At 37.6% G+C, this 1,086-nt stretch overlaps 1 protein-coding gene across 3 annotated transcripts in view; it reads left to right on the top strand.

Annotated features, from left to right (window-relative positions):
- Positions 1–1,086, top strand: part of LOC106870339 (uncharacterized) — a 164,102-nt gene that overhangs the window by 82,380 nt on the left and 80,636 nt on the right. The window lies entirely within an intron of this gene.

The raw sequence follows: 1,086 nt of genomic DNA, 5'->3' as shown, positions 1-1,086 counted from the left end.
GGCACATAAAAGACACCATTTCGAGCGTGGCCGTTTTCGTGCGGGTGACACGTAAAAGCACCCACTACACTCTCTGAGTGGTTGGCGTTAGGAAGGGCATCCAGCTGTAGAAACTCTGCCAAATCAGACTGGAGCCTGGTGTTGCCATCCGGTTTCACCAGTCCTCAGTCAAATCGTCCAACCCATGCTAGCATGGAAAGCGGACGTTAAACGATGATGATGATGATGATGATGATATATATATATATATATACTATATATGTATGTATTCTTGTATATATGTGAGATAATCGTTCCACTTTAATAGATTCAGTATTAACAGTGAAAGTATCTGACATTACAATAGAGAGATGTTTCACTTTTGACATGTAATACTGAAATAGTGGAAGAGATAAGAGATTGCTCTGGGCTCACATTAGGCAAGAAGTTGAAAATTGTTTTGGCCCATGACACTACATGGACCCTAAGTAAGGCATGTGTAAAATTGAATGAAATCGGTTGTGCAGTTCTCGAGTTTTAGGGATTCATACAGACAGACAGATACACCCACATTCTTATCTATATATATATATAGGATGTCCAGAAATTAGTGCATTACAGCTGTTTCAAGCGGCTCCATTTAATCGATCAATATAAACATTACATCTGCTTAGATGCATGCAACCATATAGATTTCCAACAAACAGGATACTCCATTATAATCTTTTAGCCAAATTTTCATCAGAACTAGAGGTTAAAATACATTGCTTCTTTTTGCTATTATTGTAGCAGAATGAATTTAGGGAAAGAATACCTAAAGCCTACTATAATTTAGAGTGGCAGAAGGAAATAATGGGGGTCAATAAAGAGGAATGGTGATATAGCTACATTCATTTTTATCCTTATCACATTCAACTGATCCAATGCAGCATTGGGTCTGCATTGATCGATTAAATCGAGCCACTTGAAACAGCTGTAATGCTCTAGTACCTGGACATCCTTGTTACTTATTTGCTTTTTATTCACCTAACTTTGAGCTGTGCAGACAATACTGGACAGACTTGGTGCCTCAACTTAAGTACCTAATTCAACTAAATCTTAATTATA

Source organism: Octopus bimaculoides, chromosome 3, assembly GCF_001194135.2.
Source record: "Octopus bimaculoides isolate UCB-OBI-ISO-001 chromosome 3, ASM119413v2, whole genome shotgun sequence".
Taxonomy (NCBI): Eukaryota; Metazoa; Mollusca; class Cephalopoda; order Octopoda; family Octopodidae; genus Octopus; species Octopus bimaculoides.
This window is presented reverse-complemented; position numbering and strand designations above follow the sequence as displayed.